The 19063-nt window shown below is 47.7% G+C and overlaps 1 pseudogene; it reads left to right on the forward strand.

The window, feature by feature from the left end:
* Positions 1-5213, forward strand: part of LOC101410690 (contactin-associated protein-like 3) — a 191870-nt pseudogene extending 186657 nt beyond the window's left edge.
* The last annotated feature ends 13850 nt before the right edge of the window (positions 5214-19063 follow it).

Below are 19063 nucleotides of genomic sequence, written 5' to 3' on the forward strand. Positions count from 1 at the left end.
TCCAAAGCAGGTGCTACAAACATCAAAATAACAACAAAGTGCCTTTATGAACAGCATATGACAATAAAGTTTACAATTTATATGACATGGACATATCGCTTGAAAAATGCAATTTACAAAAACTGACAAAAAATAAATGCAAATTTCGATAACTGTTAATTAAAAAGTTAAATTTCTAATTAAAACATTTCCACCATGAAAACTCCAGGTTCGAATGGCTTCACTGATGATTTCTATAACACATCTAAGAAAAAAAAATTAGCCCTACACTAGCTACTTAAGAATAGAGATGAGGGGAGCCTGCTTTCTAATGCATTATATGAATCCGCTTTTGCTCTGATGCTGAAATATAACAAAGACCTTACAAGAAACAAGCAAACAAAAAATCCCAGGACTATATCTCGTGACTACTGACCCCCAAATAGTTAACAAACTGTTAGCAAATTAAATTCAACAATTAGAAAAAAAGTAATAGATCATGAAAATGGAACTATAATATCAATCTAATTTTGTAAAATATTTCCATGAAATTCACTATATTAACAGAATAAAAGAGAAAAAAATAATCCTCTCAGTTTATCGGGAAAATGCATTTGACAATATTCAGCATGAAAACTGGGAATGTAAGGTGTCTTCTTCAACCCAGTAAAGCACATCGACCACTGTATTGATGGTGAGAGACTGGGGGCTTGGATGCTTTCCCTCTTAACTGGGAACAAGACCAATGCCCTGTCCCACCGTTTCTTTTCACCCTGCTAGCAATCTTATCCAGTGGAATAAGACAAGAGAGAGTTTACTTCCCTCATGCAAATGAAGAAAAAAAAAACTCTCTTAATCACAGAAGATGTGATCACCTATAGGGAAAATCCTTTTAATTTATAAAAACTTACTAGAAGTAATGAAAGAACTTAGTAGGGTCAATATACAAAAATCAATTGACTTTCTATATGCTAGTTACATATGAATAGAAAACAATTAAAATACAATTCTATTTACAACCTAATCTGAAAATGCAAACTATTCACAGATAAATTGAGAAAAATATATGTAAGATATCTAAATTAAATCTGAAAAAATTAACATCTAAGTAAATGTAGGAATATATCATATTCATGAACTGGAAGATTCTTACTGTTACTCTATCAATTCTTCCAATATTGATCTATAGATTCAATGAACGCCATTAAAATCTTAGTGATTTTTTAATTTTTAGTAGAAATTGGCAAGCTAATTCTAAATTTTATAGAGAAACGTATGAGGACCTTGTATTCCCAAAGCAAATTTTATATAAAAAGCAAGTTAGCAATGGAAAAGAGTAATGAGACATAGATGGACTCCTACATCTATGGCTTTCTGCAAAGGTGCTAAGACCATTCAAGGGGGAAAAGAAAGTCTTTTCAGCAACTGGTTCTGGATTACCTGGACATCCAAGTGGAAAAAATGTTTATAACTTGACAATTTACTCATACCACGTACAAATATTACATTGAAATGGATAATAGGCATACATACTAAAACTAAAATGATAGAAATTCTAGTAGAAAATATAGGAGAAAAACCTCTGTTACCTTAGAAAGACAAAGGTATTAGAACACAAAAATATAAATCATAAAATAATGAATTGAAATCCATCAAAATTAAGGAGTTTTATTTTTCTTATGTTAGAAGCCAAAATCGTGCTGTGGGTGAAGAGGAAACAGCCCTCTGTCCTGAGAGTGGTTTGTAGGGTGCAGCGGCGTGTGAACCTTCTGTGCAACGGGGATATGTGGGTCCAGGGATTACGCAGCCCAGCGGCTCTCACCGCCCCCCGTGCACACACGTCTGCATACACACGAGAATTCCTCTTGTTTGGGCTACAAGGACACCCAAACAGTTTAGGGAAGCAGGGTCAGCCTCCTGGGCCCCTGCTGGGAGACGACCACCAGATTATGCGGCGCGGTCAACTCAGCATTCCATTTCTAGTGGGCAGTAAAATAAACAAGAAATGAGAGTACTGGGTGCTGCTCTGCCGTGGGGAGGGAGACCCCTGACCTCTGAACTTTCCTGCTCCTGGGGAGGACGGCAGATGCTCCCACCACAGGCTACGATGGAGGGATTTGAAGGACCGAAGTAGAAGACGAAGCCTGTGACAGCCAGGTCGTTAGGTTATTGCCTCCAACCAATAAAGCACATATTGAGCTTGAAATTATGACATTATACTGAAGAACAGACATTTATAGCTTTAAGATATTTTGAGAATTATCCTGGTGTTTCCATTTACTAACTGTGTTTTTCATTTTGAGAGGTATAGATATTGGTTATAATATTCTCTGCTCTTAGTGATTAAAATTTCCTGAAATTTAATCTAAATGTCTACAGACATACTTAATAGAGACCCTTAATCCTTTTAATATAAAAATATTATTTCAGAGATTTCTGCATATTTTGGAACTGGCTCCTCTGTGACTTACAATTTTCAAGAATATTATTCCCTAAATACCAACTCCAGTTCCCATGCCACCACACCCTATGGGGACACGACCCTAGCCAGGGAGAGGCTCGCGTTCAGCTTCCGTACCGTGCAGACCCCGAGCATGCTGCTTTATGTGGCCTCCTTCTACAAGGAATACCTCAGCCATCCTTGCCAAAAATGGTGAGTATCATTTTATGTCAGAAAAGTAAATTTTATCATTAGAATTGTAGTAATATGAGGTTTTTAGTGTTTAAGCCTCTCAAACTACAAACAAGGAGAAAATGCATGCTCACTTAGTGTAATTTTGGTTGTATCTGTTTTATTTTTCCAGGATTATAAAAATATTATGACAAAATGTTTCATTTAAGTAATTATATGAAGATCCTTTCTGCTGTAATATTTTGATAAATTTGCATATTTCTTGTAAACAGAATTTTTGTTATCCCTGGAAGTTCTTCATTAGAAGTATAAGGTATCAGTTACATGTGGAAAACATTTCCTCCCCCTTCCAGGCAAGGGGGGAAGAATTGAGGTGGATGCTAACACAGTAAAGTGAGGTAAAAATAGCTGTCCTTGCACACCAAATGAACTGTTTTCCCTGCTGAACTAAATCATGCTGTATCCATCTCAAGAGGAAAAGTGAATTGCAGCTAACTGCACAGCCAGCTCCTCTCTCCATGGCAGTGGAATGAGGCCTTAAACCTTTAAATAGAAAGTCAAGACACCTATTTAGTATCTGGTAATAGGATTTGAGTACAGGCCATCAGATGATTGGGGGCTTGAGGCGAATGTTTGCCAAAGTCAAGTCAGGACACGCTAACGTGCAGAACTCCTAAATCCTAGCCCAAAGGCTTCTTACTGTATCCCGCCTCCCACTGCCTGGTGAGGGATGCAAATTCCAGCAATATGACCTCTGGAGTGTGAATGGACTGTCGACGTGTGGCCAGAATTCCAGATATGGCCTTGCCCATTCACATCAAAATCTACCTAGGAATTCTAACCTCTATAGGGATATTTAAGCTTAGGTGTAGATTTCGGGATGTAAACTGCTTAAGCAGTAGGAGAATTTCATTGATATATTGGAAGTTACTCTGGCAAGCACAGTACTTGGCCTCCTAGCTTGTGGATGAGCAAGGAGAATCCATTTTAGAGGTGCATTCGTTTCCCACTGGTCAGAGTTCAGGTCCAAGGCTTCACCAACAGGGAGTACCTGCCACAGGCCTTTGACAGCCACATAGCAGCTCCACTCTTCATAGGCATGCTGTGTGGAATTCCTCAATTACTCACCTTTCAAAATTTCAGAAGTACACTCAAGGAAAACAAGACTACAGGAATGGGAAGTAGCTTCAGTATTGCTCAAAGCTCCAGAATTTCTTAGTACAATGTTCTTTCAGCAGGAGTGGGTGGAATTTACAATTGACTATGTGCTTAATTTATGTATTTTCTTTTAGAAAATTAAGAGTTGTAGGAAAGAGGTGCTTATTTTCAATAACATTGGTCTTGACCCAAAAATAGCATGATTAGGCTTGGAGATTGGCAGGAGCAAAACTAAAGAACAATTAATTGCTTCAGGGAAGATAATGATTCAGGATATGATAGTGCACCCAAGTGAACAGTGTTGAATAGATGTAAACTGCAAAATGCCATCCCTAGAAACAAATAAATAACAATAAAATTGTAGTATGCAAAAGCAGTTTTAAATGCATTTTATTGAAAATTGTTATTTCTCTATTTTATGGAGTTTGCAGATTAGGTATAAGCTAAATACACATCAAGATCCTGATATTTTTAACTTTAATTTCAAAAACATGGCGATGGGCATCTTCATCACGTGAAGATCAGTAGAGAAGAAGCGCTGGTCTTTGTCGAGGTAATTTCATGTTTGACCAAATAATATGAAAATATAGTTCCCCAGGATGTATGATCTAAAGTAACATTTTTACCATGAAGCATAATAGAACAGGCTCCTTTCAGTGCTATTTTCTCTTGTGTCATGGACAGGAAATCAAATATAATCCAGATTCTTTGCTTGTTTCATAAAGGGAATCTGCCCCATATACTATAAATATTTGACTACTAAACTTTTCTTCATCTGTTTCTATTTGTTAGGGAAATGTTGTCTAGTTTACCATGGGGTGTTACTGCTAGAATCTTTAAAAGGATTCTGCAACAGGAATCTAAATTAAAATTTGCATAACTAACCAAATACAGCTGAGGTATTGAAGGGTAAGTGAAATCACTGTCAGTGATTTTGAGGGAAAATATTGTCATACTTGCTCTCTATATGGGAAAAACAGTCCTTGGCTTCATATTTCATGTATTATTTTTAGATAAACCTAAACACTTTGGACTTGAAAAACCTATTTACATCTTTGGGTGGGTTGTAACAGTTATAGATAATTTATATCATCCAGGAAGTAATAGGGGCTATGAAAAAAAACATGTCAGAGTAAGGAAGCAGACGTGGGGTGAACTATCTAAGACAACCTAGGAGCACCCATGAACTATGTTCCTGCTCTGGAAATATGAGCTCCTTAAAACGAGGTTCCTCAGTCCTGTGGTGGCACTGCCAGGTCTTCAGAATCTCTCTGCCTTGTCTGCCTTTGCTTCCTGCCACGTTGCTGGTGAACGGTGCCCGCATTGGCATCTGCTTCTTGCATGGCAGGTGGACCAGGAGCCAAGGAGACAAGCGAGTCTGCTGTCGGGCACAGAGTTCAAGGCCCTCAAGTCCCTGGTGCTGGGCGAGCTTTCAGGCAAGTAGGTGCAGAGCCTTGAACAACAGTAAGAAATCGAACAACTGCCCCTCCCCTCACCCCCTCAGGACCGCCACGGTGCCCCACACGCACCAGAACCCCTTCCTCATTTTACGTCCATCACACCGTTAGTGCCAATCCCATAAACTCATGAGAAAAGGCCTCCCACAGGCTGCACGCGCACACCCCCTTCCAGCAATTCCACACCCCTCCTTCAGCAGCCGAGAACAGTGAACCGCAGTGCTTGTGTCACCCCTCAACGCACACCTGAGCCACAGAGTGTGGATTAAAGGCAGCTGGTCCACAGCCTTCCTGGAGGAAAGGGCAGTTTTAAAAGAGCACTGGCTGTCTTGCTGCCGTCGACTGCGCCCTGGGCCGTGGCAGGTCCTGCTGAGCCGTGGTTGGGTCTGGGCCGTGTCCACGTGGGATGCCCTCTTCAGAGGCATGGCCTGGAGGTCTCAGCCCCAGGGCCCAGGACGCCTGAGCGTAAGGGCACTCGTGCCACCCAAGGAGCAAACGTGCCTCACGCTGCTGGGTCTCCAGGTACTAATGTGGAAAGGGGGCCACTTCTTACAGGGTTTGCTTTTTAGTTATGAGTGAACTATATACGTCATGCGTATCTATAGATCACTTTAGGGAGAATGCTCTTGAAGTTTGTTTCATAATAATAATCCAGTATTTGACACTAATCTGACAATAATCAATTGGATTATAAAAGATTTTCATTTACTTTTTGGTCCTTCATAGTGTTCCTCAAACTCAGAATTCTGTGCAAGTAGATGGATGGGTGTTTGGTCAAATATGAACCATTGAATAGGAAGGTAGTTATATTTTAAGTCTATTAATGTTAATGGATTTTCAAACACTGTGTTGGGCATTAAAATTATGCATTCCTAGTCTTTGATAGGAAAAAAAGTTATGAATTGTAATTATTTACCATGTTGCTTATTGGATAGAAAAAAATACATGAGAAGCACTGCTTGTACAGGGCAAGCTTCACTGAAAATCTAAAGTGGGCCAAGTAGCGTTACACAGAGGCCTGCACATCTGCTTTGTGAAGGGAGCACCGTCATTGCTTGCCTTCAGGATAAATACGTAAGCCACAACAACATTCATTTAAAATGATTCTCTTTGGAAAGATGCTTCTAGGATGATTAAAAGTCCAGGCCCTACAACTTAGCAACAGAGAATCAGTTTGCATTTATGCTTGTCCTGAGATTTTCAAGTTTTATTTATGGAAACAACAGCTGGAGGTGCCATCAAAGAAACGGCAATAGCAACGGCAGCCACAAGAGCAGCATATTTGTTGTGTTTCGTGTTCATAATTGAACAAGTATTGATCAATTGCCCAGTACGTGCCAATGACCCAGGCAGGGCCCCTCGGGAAACAGCCCAGATGAAGCGCCTGTGACCACGCAGCTTACACCCCAGTGGGGTCCCCTGGTGGACGTGCAGGTGAACACGAGGGTGTGCAGGCCACCACGCAGGATGCAGGACGGGGTGGCCTCCCTGAGAAGGGAAAGGAGAGAAGACACCTGGGAGGCAGGCAGGGCCCTCCTCAGGCCAGCGCTTGGCCTGGACCCCAGTGTGGCTGGAGGGCAGCTGGGCACAGGTGGGGAAAGCGGGCACAGAGGACGGAGAGGGGACACAGAAGAGAGAGAGGGACATGGAGGAGGGAGAGTGGATACAGAGGAGGGAGGGGGCATAGAGGAGGGGGAGACAGAGGAGGGGGTATGAAGGAGGGAAAGGGGACACAGAGGAGGGAGAGGGGCATAGAGGAGGGAGGGGGCACAGAGGAGGGAGAGTGGGCACAGGTGGGGAGAGCAGGCACAGAGGAGGGAGGGCACAGAGGAGGAAGAGGGGCACAGAGGAAGGAGGGGGGATACAGAGGAGGGAGGGGACACAGAGGAGGGAGAGTGGGCACAGAAGAGAGGGACATGGAGGAGGGAGGGGGCACAGAGAAGGGAGGGGGCATAGAGGAAGGAGGGGGCACAGAGGAGGGAGGGGGCACAGAGGAGGGGGGACAGAGGAGATGGGCACAGAGCAGGAAGGGGCACAGGGGGAGGGGGCATGGAGGGGGCACAGGCCCCCTGGACCCGCAGGCACTGGAGACTGTCAAGGGTCAGCTTCTGCTCATGGGGACCGTGGGGCCCCAGAACGTCACAGTCTGACCGTCCCCGTCAAGGAAGCTGAGCCTGGCTCAGTGTTGGGAAGTGGGGGACGGGGAGAAGGGGGTGCAGTCGGAGGCTGACACAGTACCCAGGTGAGGGCCAGGGAGGCAGCAAGATCCGGGTGAATTTTATACACTGAGACGACGGGGTTTTCCTGCAGTGGGGGCGGGATGGAGACCACCTGGCCCTCCCTGAAGTAGAGGGGGGAAGCAGCTGCCTTGCCGGGGGACTGCAGATGCAGCTGGTTTCAGAGCCGATGGGCCGGGGGCAGGGGTGAGGTGGTGTCTGGGGGCGCTCTGGGTGGGGAAGGTTTGGAAGCTGGAGAATGCACAGCTCCGGCTCTGGATGTGCTCCTCCAGCGCTGATGGAGAGCCAGCATGGCCCTACTGTTAGCACGTATTTTATTCCATTTTTAAAGCTATGGCATCACATAGGAGCCATGAGATTGTTCAAAAATCCTAAACCGACAAAACCACAAAATCCCTCCAATGAGGGGCCATCAGGGACCAAGATTCCACGGGGGCAGCTCCGTTGTGGGGCAGACTCGGCCCCAGCTGGTGGTTATTCTCTGCTGCCCAAACAAGGAAGTAATGGACAGTTTTAGACCAGTCCATGTGCTCGGCCCTGGGCAAGGCTGCTGAAGGTTGAAGAGAAGAATTCTGTGAATGGAGCGAAGGAGGCCGTCTTCCATCACTGATTTAAAATCATTCATGGAGGGAAAGGGCTGATCAAGTGCCCTCTGTCCGGTCACTCACACCAGGCGTTACAGCGGGTGTGGTCCAGCAGCATGGTCCCGCAGGTGTGGTCCAGCGGGTGTGGTGCAGTGGGTGTGGTCCGGCAGGCATGGTTCAGCAGGCGTGGTCCAGTGGGTGTGGTCCAGCAGGTGTGGTCCAGCGGGTGTGGTTCAGCAGGCGTGGTCTGGCAGGTGTGGTCCAGCGGGTGTGGTCCAGCGGGTGTGGTGCAGTGAGTGTGGTCCGGCAGGCATGGTCCAGCAGGTGTGGTCTGCCAGTGCCAAACCCCAATCTAAAGATGCCGCATCTGACACCCTGAGGCTGGAAGATAAACTTTTTCGCACAGGTAACAAGCAAGAAGAATTATTTAAAACTTTGACAAGAGATTATTTTAAAATACAATTTATGTTCAAATGCAATGTAAAAATTATTGATAAAAAGACTAGAACAAGGTCTGATATATTGTGTCTTGAACTAAGAAAATGGACTATATTACATAAAGAACAATGACTAAAAATGTATGTATAAAATTAATCATGTATTTCTCCTAAATTAAATGAGTAAAGTACAGGAGAATGGAATTGAATACACTGATATTTTAATTCAAAAATTAGATATACATTGGTATATTATTCAGACTCTCAAAAATAAGGTTGAAGTTCAATTTCAGCAATATATTTTAAAGCTTGAAGCAATGTGTTTCATGAAATTTTGAATAAAAATTCATTTGCCGTATGCCTGGGGTGTGTGGATTTTTCTAATGGCACTATCTGTATGTTGACAGTTTAAGACCTGCCCTGCCATAAACCTCATAAAATTTCCAAAGCATTTTGTAATCCTAAGAAAACTGAAACTCTATGTGCAGAGTAGAGTGGTGCCTGAGGGACCTCGTGGCCAAGGCCGGTGGGAAAGGGCTGTGGTTTTGCAGAGACGTTGGCCTGTGCTGAGCGGCTGTGCTTCTCGAGTGACCCCAGCTCCACGGTGCCCCCTCCCCCCCAGCAGATGGGGTGGGCATCTGCTGCAGATTCTGGACCCAGCGTCCACCTGTCAGGGAAAGCCTGCCCGCCGGCTCTCACAGCCGAGGCACGCTTGAGATCAGATGATCCCAGTCGTCAGTGCCTGCTCTAGAGGGGGCCGGAATGACCCGGAACTATCTTCAGAACCAAAGTGCACACTTGAAAGCTCTTCAGAAGGGTAGAAGCTGCCCCTTGCATGCAACATGCAATTCTCACTAGTTGTCAAATAGGAGAGACCACCTCAGAACTGAGCCCGTTGAGAATGTCGACTTCCTGAGGCTCCTGGAATCTGATCGTGTTCTTAAGTTTTCCTTCGTAATGGTTTTAAAGTCTGTTTTTATGTAAAATGACCTGGGCAGCTCTATGAAAATCACAAGGCAGATGACATGTGTCCTCAGCCACACACTCTACCTGAAAACCACTTCTCCAGGGACCACAGCCACTCTCTTGCCCCCTGCCCTTAGCACTGAGCCTGATCTCACAGGAGAGCAGTTCCTAAGCACAGAAGGAAAGTGGACCGCAGAGGCAAGCTGGCCCACTTACCTGCCCCTGCATTTATACATCTTTGGGGAAAAAGGGTTTTAAGCTAAAGAAAGAAAGAGTGGCACATTTTATTTTCAGGAGTCAGACACAGGGAAGATAACAGTTTTCCCTGTTTCCTGGCACAATTGTCAGTTCAGCCCCGAAAGCAAGCCAAACACTGGGGTGGGGTAGGGGCGGTGAGAAGCTCCTGTGAACTTTCTTACCTGCCTGGACCTGGAGGGAGCCTGGACCTGCAGGGGGAGCTGGGGTGAAGCCAGGTGTGTGGATGCCCCTGGATGCTGGAAGCATGAGGTGCCCAGCCTCATGTCTCCAAGGACTCGAGCAGGACCAGGGGGTCTGGGCCACTTTTGCTACCCCAGGTGTGGAGGGGCTGAAGTCCCTGTGGTCTTGGACACTGCTGACCAGCAGGGGTCATCTTGGTGCCACACTAACATTGCAAGAAAACAACTCAGTACAGAGAGAGACAGAGACAGAAGAGACGGGGAGGGGAGAGAGAAAAGAGAGAGGGAGAGACAGAGAGAAAGAGAGGGAGGGAGGGAAGGAGAGGGAGAGACAGGGAGAGAGGAAAGGGAGAGAGAAGAGAGAGGGAGAGAGAGAGAGGGAGGGAGGGAGAGGGAGAGACAGGAAAGGGAGAGAAACAAGAGAAAGGGAGAGACAGACGGGGAGAGACAGAGAGAAAGAAGAAAGAAGAGACGGGAGAGAAAGAGGGAGGAAAGGAGGAGAGAAGACACAGGAGAGAGAGAGAGAGACAGGGAGGGATAGGGAGACAGAGACAGAGAGGAAGAGACAGAGAAGAGAGAAGAGGAGGGGGGAAGGAGGGAAGGAGAGGGAGAAAGAGAAAGAGGGAGGGAGAGAGGGAGAGAGGAGGTCCAGCAGCGACCCCAGAGAGCCCGGCTGTTGGAGGAGCCAGGCACACCTCGGGTAAAACTTGATGAAAGAACATGAGCTTTAGTGGAGCAATGAAACCACCTCTCAGAATTCAGAATGATTTTCCAAACTGAAGCCCAGTAGATGAACTGAAAGAGAGAAGAGACTCGCTGGTCACAGAGCTTCATGCAGAAACAAAGCGTTGCAAAGACAAAGCTTCCCCTGGCACCCAAGGTGTCCCCTGCAGCGGCGGAGGGCATGTGGTCACCTACTGAGGAGGACACAGAGGCACCCACCACCCACGGGTCGTCCCCCCAGGATTACCTGCAGGCCATGGTGTCACCACAGCCCCCTTAGGAGGGACATGCTGGGGCAATTCCTCTGCAATTAGAAACAGAGTAGGAGAGACACGGGAAGATGGGCGGGGGAAAGCACAGAGGTGCCAGGGGCCCACTGGGCCGGTGTTGGGTAAAGACGCACCCTGTCGTCTAGAGTTCAGCCTAAGCGGATACTGGAAAACCCAGAACATGAAGTATAGACACTCAGCCAGGGGCCTTCAAGTGCTTTTTGAGCTGAGTGGAGGCAGATTGAGAGAAAGCTCATTGAACAGGAGGTCGGATCTGACAGCTTGTTTCACGTGGAAACAATCAAGGTTCAAACCCGGAAAGCCCTGAGGTCGATGCAGGACTTCAAGGGCCAATGGGTGCGTGTGAGGCCATTTTACTTTTTCAGAAACTTCATTAATGGAAATGAAAAGCACTAATCCCTGTTTCTTTTTCTTTTGAGTGCTTATTATTTAAATTTAAATATTATTTGCAGCGTAATTATAAAACTGAAAAGCAGTGTTTTTCTCTGACCTATTTCCTTCCTGCCACTGCTACAATCCTGTCATTCCAGGATTATTCCTCACATGATTTCAGGGTAGAGAAGCTCCAGTGATGAAAGCCAGGCGTCCAGCTCCCACTGTCCCTGCGTCCAGAGCACCCCGCGCACCCTGTCCCCGCGCACCCCGCGCCCCTGCCCCGCGGCCCCGGACTGGCGCCCCGACCCCGCGCTCCTGCCCCACGGCCCTGTCCCGCCGCCCCGTTCCGCGGCCCCGTCCGTGCGCCCGGGCCCCGCGCCCCTGCCCCGCACCCCGTCCGTGCGCCCGGGCCCCGCGCCCCTGCCCCGCTCGCGCCCCACCCTGCTAACCAGAGCTCTCTGTCGCCCTCAGAGCCCGGCGGCCACGTGCACCCCGAGACGGTGCGGGCCGGCGCGAGCGGCTTCGCGGGCTGCCTGTGGGCGCTGCTGTGCGAGGGCGCGGCCCGGCTGAAGGCAGCGCTGCCTCCCGGGAGCCCCGGGCGCACCAGGGTGCGGGGCCCGGTGGCAGCATCCAGCTGCGCGGCGCAGGCGGGAGACGGCCGTCGCGGGAGCGCACCCACGCGCGGGCAGGTGGGCGCTGTGGCCTGGGCCGCGCAGGGGCCGTAGCTCCTGGAACCCGTCGTCGAGCCGCCGGCCCTTGCCTCTAAACGGTCCTCAGCGCCGCACGTCCTGTATCTTAGGAGGTAGCTCTGCCCTGGCAGGCACTGGGGAACCCCTCGCGTTCCTCCTGTTTTTCTTTCTAGCTTTGTAGAGGATTCGGGACCCGGAGAGGAGGGGCAGCCTGTGGCTGATGCGACCAAGGGCGACTCGGCTGTGATCGGAGGTGACAGCGCGGCTGTGCCACCTTCGTGGACACGGAGGATGTCAACGGAGAGCGCCCACGGCGGGCAGTGTAGCCCCTGGACACGGAGCATTTGGGGCTTATTTTATGATGTAATCTCCCTGAATCCAGCTTATTTGGAGATTGTCAGTATAAGTGATGGTTTCATCAACACACTCGTTAAGGAATTATTGTAAAAAACGCCTAATAATGGAAAAGCCTTAAATTGCACAGCCCGGGGGCCTGGAGCATCTACTTAAGGAAATGGCTTCCTGCCTCCCTGGGATTAGCTCAGCGGCCCTGTCTGCTTACAGATCCACCATGTGAGTGGTTTAGATATTGCGCAGGGCCCTTTTGTTTTTTAAAATAAAATGTTAGGCTTATAGACCAATGATGGCACCGAGGTTATTTTTCAACTGAAGAGGTAAAACAATAATTTTAAAATGAAAGAATTTTTAAAACATAATTTTTCAAAAAGCTGACATAAAAATCCAACCTTCCTTCTCCCTTAGTAGGGTTTTTGAGAAAGCACAATTACATGCTTGGACGCTGGCTGGTCACCTAAACGTTATTCAGCTGCTCTGCTCACGAGACACGACACAACCCTCCTGTGGCTGCCAGCACCGCTGAAGCCCTGTCCTCGGCTGTAGCCCTGGACAGCCTCGGCCGTTCTCCCCACTCAGCCATCACCACCTTGCTGTGAACCCTGGGGACTGTTCAGTGTCACAGATGGGCCCACAGCATGACGACAGACGCCAGCCTCCTCTGCCTCCTCAGTCCCATAGGCGTGCTTTCCCACAAACAAGTCCAACAAAGGAGAGAGACTGCTCTCAGTCAACTGACTGAGGAGCTCAAGTCTGGAAAGACCAGCTACATATGTGTGCTGCCCGTGAAATCAGACATCCAAAGTCCAGATGGGCGATGCCCACAAAATTTGATGTGCAATGTCTGTGAAAACAGATGTGCAATGTCCATCAAAGGCCATTTAGTGTGAGGGGAGTTTTCACTGCTCTGCTGTGTCAAAAATAGGAGTCTCCTTATGACAGATTCTTTAAAAAATGTCTAATACTTTCTCCTTCAGCACATCCAAACATGTGGATATGGAGCTGACTGGTGGGAAGAACCAGCATTTGTTCTGCAGAATTTTACACTCTCAGTGGCAATTGTTGCAGGACGTGCCGGGTGGGGCAGTGGTCCCGAGCTTGGTCACGGCTCGTTCTGGTGCCGTCCTCTCCCAGCAGGTCCTGCCAGGTGTCCAACAATGAGAGAAGAGGTACCGTCCAGCTCTGCACTCCCCTTCCACTGCCCCAGCCTTCTCTTCTTCACACAATGCGTTTTGAAACAGGACGGGCTGCTCTGCCAAGACCCAGCTCAGAGAACGCCAGAATGCCGCAGGGACGCTTGGCTTCCCTGTCGCTGGGTGGCTATGGGGGTGTACACGGCACCCATAGCCAGCTGGCCCTGGAGGGGCACGGCCAGGCCGCCGTCCACATCTTAGGGTTCTTTCTCTGTGTCAAGCACATGGTAGTGTAAGGCAGAGAATAGATGCAATGGGGTTTAGAATCCTGGTGAGCTGGAGGCAGGAGAGGGCTTCCCGTGGACGGGCAGGTGGAGGACGGGTGGTGGGGATGGAACGAGATGTGCCGACCAGCACAGTCCACTGCAGCCTCTGCCAAAGGGCACATTCCCCGTGACTGTGGCATGCGCTGGACTGCATGGGTGCCCCACACCCTAGCCACACCATCTCAACGTGATTAGTCAATGGGTGAATTAGTTGTTCTCAACCACCACCATCCTGCCACGAGCAGCCACAAACTAGAAGAAAAACTGCTCCCCGTGGCTGCCGTTCTCCTGCCCCAGCCAATGTCAAGGTGACCGTGTTTTACATCCAAAGCCAGATAGTGCATTATTGCAAATGAGAACAGACCTTAACGTCAGGGCTGGGAGAGCACGCGCTCTCAAGCACACACCTCCAGTGAGAGGCTGAAATGATTACGACCACCCCATTGTTTGTTCCGAGGGGAAAGGCCAAGTTCAGTGCTCACTCCGACTAAAGCACAGGAGGCTGTAGCATGTTTGTGCTGGATGTACAGGAGCCGGTGAACCCCTGCCTGGTACGAACACCGGTGGCCCAAATGCTTCTCTATCCGCTCAGTTTGCTGCAGCGCGCCCATCCCAGCAGGCTGGTCCTAACAAGCCCAGTCTGAGCTCTGAGTCTGCAGGACACCACAGCTTTGCAATCCTCCTCCACGTTGTTGGAAAAGACCTGACACTGCAGGACACGCCGTCTCCTCCGTGACTTGAGAAATCCCTGTGCTGTCTGACGTTCATGAATTGGAATATAAATCTACACCTGCATTAATCATCCTTAAATGTATAAAACTTGGAAACCACATTTTCAAGTGCATTTCTTAATATTCTGGAACTTATTTTTGATATTTTATTTTCTCTGGTGCAATAGCTTGAGTAAACATTTTGCTATAATATAACTCAGCATTTTTCAAACCTGGATATACACAGATATCACTGAATAGCTTTTTAAAGTTACTAGTCCTCCCATCCAGAGATTTTGGTTAAATTTATCTAATGTGCAGACAAAGTTGAGAACCACAGGTATTGCTTTCAATTATCAAAATATTTACAATTGGAGATTTCAAATAATCTGGATTCTGTAGAATTCCATGTTCCATATGTTCCTACAGTATGTTTAGCAATAGGAGCTAGACATACATGTCTAGTTATTAATCACATATTAGTGTAATTTACTGTGCTGTACCCAAATTATTTTTAAAAATTCATGAAAATACATACATTTAGATTCCTTAAAATATATCAAAAGCTTAGTGGAAGCATGGTTCAATTTATCCTCTCATGACGATTTGGCCACATCTGCTTCTCCTTGCACACATGTGGTCTGGGGTTGTGTGTGTCTAGGGGCATTAAATGGAATCCTGTCATGATTCGCCTTTGGAGAAAGGCGTGCAGGAGAGGTGAACGTGCTATGCCAATGGACTCAGGGGTAAACCAATGTCACAGCATCGCTGGACCTAGGCATTCCCGATGTTTTGTTGTTCCCAGTGTGGGGTAGGTAGAGACAATTTCATCTAGACTCTCTGGGCAGTGGCGCGGGCCACGCATCTGCCTGCACGTGCCACCACCTGTGTTCTGATGTCTCCCTTCTCTTCCCACCAGGTGCCATCACCACGGTGGTGGTCATCTTGCTTTGCTTTGCTGCCATAACCATTGGCCTCTATCAGCAGAAGAACTTGTACAAAAGCAAGGAGGCAAATAGGCCAGAGAACAAAGGCTGTGCCGAGGCCGTGCCAGAGTGCGAGCCCCACTTGCAGCGCCCAGTTGGCGAGAATCAGGAGTACTTCTTCTGACGGGTGTGGTTGCTTTGGGTCTTCTTTCTGCTTCTTGCCATGCCTGGCCCTCCACCACCACAAAGCACCCTTGGTACACGGCAGATGACGGCGCCATTGGGGGGCCCCACCGCACCATTCATGCCGTGTGTATCTGGAACCACGATGCGTATCATCAGGGCCCTTGCTAGTTTCTGGTATGACAATGCAGCTGTAAATGGAGTTGAACGACTTCACGACTGGGTTTTGAAAGGAAACATGCTACGAAGCTCTGAGTCAGAGTCAGGCATGAGCCTTCGCTGCACTCGCACACGCGGGCTGTGCTGTGGGGCCTGTTTCCCTAGAACTGACCATACTTCCTGGTCATGTTTTTTGGACAGAACCTCTGCCACGAGCCGCAGCCGAGTGGCTGAAAACGAGCAGCCCTCTGCTTTCCTGCGCTGCGGAGGCCAGCCCTAACTGGGAAGACTTTCATTTGTCAGTTGGTTGGTATTTTATTTATTTACTCTTCCTGCTTGAATGCACATAATCATTTTGGATAGATTGAGTACTAAATGCCAGCTTTCAACTAGGAAACTAGAAATTCTTAGGTAGCAGCGTTCTGCTGGTGCACAGCTCACAAGGATGTGGTGTTTTGCCTTTTTCCTTCATCTCGTCATCAGGGTCTATTGCTGATGCTCAGTGCTCCCTCACAACATCACTCTCACAGAGATGTTTAAAGCTAGACTTGCAGTGCAGTTAGAACCATGAAATTTCTTACGACCAGTGTAGTTTTATTTGCATCTGCAGTGCCTGAATGATACATATCAGTACATTTATTTCCCTAAAAACCTTGGGTGATTATGTTTTCTTTTTAGCGATCAATTCTTTTGTTTGTTGTTGGTTGTGTATTTTCCCTAGTGGAACTGCCAAGGTTCCTCACTATCCCGAGTCTGTATTCCGTGCAGCTGCTTTCTCACGTGTTAGAAAACTCACTGTGCATTGAATCGCATTTCCTTTCCAAATGTTGAGCTGCTTCCCTTGTCTGTCAACTGCTCACAATGTTGAACTTTGACCTGCAACTGTATTCCCACCTGAAAACCAGAGCAGTCTCCAAATCCCTTATTCTAGCCCCAATTCCAGGATGTCGGTGTCAGGTTCTCAAGGAGCTCCCAAACCAATGTTTTTGGGTACAGACCGGGAGAGCAGAGGCTGACGGGAAACACTGGAGGTAGCCCGCAGCTCCTGCCAGAGCCTCCCTGGGTCCCAAGGTACCTGACCGAGCCCCCCTGTGCACCCCTCACCATGGGCTGCTGCAGGGAGTTCCATAGAGAAATACAGGAATTCCACGTTGCTACTTCCGGTCAATTTCACATCCACTTTTCTGTGTTTCTTATGGATTGGAAACCACATTGCCTCTGTCTTTATTCACTGTTAAAATTGCTGTCAGAGTGGATGTGGCTCAAGCCATTGAGCACCCACCTCCCACATGGGAGGTCCCAGGTTTGGTTCCCGGTGCCTCCTGAAAAAGCAAAATCAAACAAGAAAAATAAATTTAAAAACCAACTCAGGGAAGCCAACATGGCTCAGTGGCTTCCTACATACAAGGTCCCAGGTTCAATTCCTGTTGCCTGGTACCACAAAAAAAGAAAGAAAAAAATGCTGTCAGTCTTGTAGTGCCTGGGCAATCTTGATTTTCTTTTTCCTGTAAATCTAATCCAGTAACTTAAGGAGGACAAGTCTTTTGAATCATTTGTATATTTTCTACCAAAGACTTGTAATAGCTAGAGACGGATCCAAGAGAGCAATGGTAGGTTTCATTCACGGCACGTTGTGCAGTCATGCTGGCTTCACAGCAGCTGTTCCAGGGCTCGCTTTGGCCCTGGAAGGGCTCCTGGAGCTGTTAGGGGGGTAGGCCAAGAGGGCCCAGTGCCTGCTGTCCGCCCTCCACAAGACGCCGCAGTGGTGGCGTCATCGCACACCCACCGTCCTTCCTTGATTTGACAATTTTAGCTTCTTGTTCATAATAAAACAGAATTTGGGGGATGAAGTAAAAGAATTTATGTAACATTTAAAATTTAGGAAATGAGCATTTCATATTAGTAAAAAAGACATGTAGACCTATGCGTTCTGTCCTGTTGTGTGTGTTACTTTATACCTCATGGACTAGCCTAGGATTTCTACTATTTGCAGACTAGTAACTGGTGCTGCAGTTACCAAGGTAAATAATGGCCCAAATTAACAGTGAAAGGGAAGTTATTAATACCTATGGATTGCACAAGTAAAGCAGCCTGTGATTGTAAATATTTTATAGAGTGGAGCCCTTTGAGCCTGAGAAATGTCCCTACGCCATCAGCAGTGGACAGAGCCATCCGTGGGTGTCTTCCTCTTGTGAGTGCCCAGTGCTGCCTGGGGAGGCGCAGGTGCACCCATCAGGGAGGGAAAAGCCAGGGACACACAAGGGCTGCCCTGACCAAATGCCAATGGCTGACAGATGCGGCGTAGGTGTGAAGCCTGAGCTTTCCTTTTCCTAACGCGGGCGGTGTGCTCTGGGTTCTCAGGCGCAGCTGCCCCTTGAGCGGTTGTGGTCAGAGGCGTGGTCCTCCAGGCCATCTCAGAGGCCATCTTGCCCATCCCCTGGCTGGGACTTGCCTCTGCATCTCTTGAGGGGAGGACCCCAGGGGCTGGCCCTTCTCACAGCCATGAAGGGAAGACGTCGTGGCCCGGAGGGCGCTTAGACATTTTATTTTATTTTATTTTATTTTTAATTCTATGCATTTTATTTTATTTTTTTTATGCTCCTTTTTTTTAATTATTATTTTTTTTAATTACATTAAAAAAATATATGAGGTCCCATTCAACCCCACCGCCCCCGCCCCCCACTCCCCCCACAGCAACACTCTATCCCATCATCGTGATACATCCATTGCACCTGGTAAGTTCATCTCTGAGCATCACTGCACCCCATAGTCAATGGTCCACATCATAGCCCAGACTCTCTCACGTTCCATCCAGTGGGCCCTGGGGGGCTCTACAGTGTCCCATAATTGTCCATGAAGCACTATCCAGGACAACTCCATGTCCCGAAAATGCCTCCACATCTCATCTCTTCCTCCCGTTCCCCACACCCAGCAGCCCCCATGGCTACCGTTCCCACACCCATTCCACATTTTCTCTGTGGACATTGGATTGGTTGTGTCCATTGCACACCTATGTCAAGTGAGGGCTTAGATTCCACATGGGTACTGGATGCACTCTTCCCGCTTCTAGTTGTAGACACTCTAGGCTCCATGTTGTGGTGGTTGACCTTCTTCAACTCCATGTTAGCTGAGTGGAGTAAGTCCAATAAGTCAAAGTGTAGGAGCTGAAGTCTGTTGAGGCTCTGGGCCTGGGTGTCATATTATCAGTCTAGAGATTCAAATCCCCTACATATATCTTAAACTCAGCACCAACTACAATTCCAATAAAGTAGCATGCAAGTCTTGTGAAAAGAGATCCCCTCTGAGTC

This window comes from Dasypus novemcinctus, chromosome 6, assembly GCF_030445035.2.
Source record: "Dasypus novemcinctus isolate mDasNov1 chromosome 6, mDasNov1.1.hap2, whole genome shotgun sequence".
In the NCBI taxonomy this organism is placed as follows: domain Eukaryota; kingdom Metazoa; phylum Chordata; class Mammalia; order Cingulata; family Dasypodidae; genus Dasypus; species Dasypus novemcinctus.